This window comes from Pteropus vampyrus, unplaced genomic scaffold (genome assembly GCF_000151845.1).
Source record: "Pteropus vampyrus isolate Shadow unplaced genomic scaffold, Pvam_2.0 Scaffold498, whole genome shotgun sequence".
In the NCBI taxonomy this organism is placed as follows: domain Eukaryota; kingdom Metazoa; phylum Chordata; class Mammalia; order Chiroptera; family Pteropodidae; genus Pteropus; species Pteropus vampyrus.
In genome coordinates, this window is record NW_011889279.1 from 822,330 (window position 1) to 822,693 (window position 364).

The 364-nt window shown below is 31.9% G+C and overlaps 1 protein-coding gene across 1 annotated transcript in view; it reads right to left on the minus strand.

The window, feature by feature from the left end:
• Window positions 1-364, minus strand: part of CUNH5orf42 (chromosome unknown C5orf42 homolog) — a 100,826-nt gene that overhangs the window by 35,165 nt on the left and 65,297 nt on the right. The gene's annotated exons all lie outside the window — the stretch shown is intronic.

The following is a 364-nucleotide window of genomic DNA, read 5'->3' on the forward strand; positions in this document are numbered from 1 at the left end:
AAAAAAAAGGCTCTTATGCAAGAAGATAACTCACAGAAGAATTATTAATAGGAGAAAAATACTGGAAATCACTAATGCATTCAACAATAAGGAATTGGTTAAATATTTTATGGCACAAGTGGAAGAAGGAATGTGCTTACAAAGTACTTTTTGATGATATGGAAATGTTTGTCACCTTCAGTAGAAATGAAAGTAAAAAACAAAGGATACAAAATACAGGTAATCCTTGTTATCCTAATCTAATCTATTCCTGAAAATGTGCTGCACATTCGGATACCAGGAGACTTTATTCCATTATTTTGAAAGAGACAAAAAAGGTGTCCTAGCCCATCCAATCTCCCAAATATCATTAAACTCTTAAACA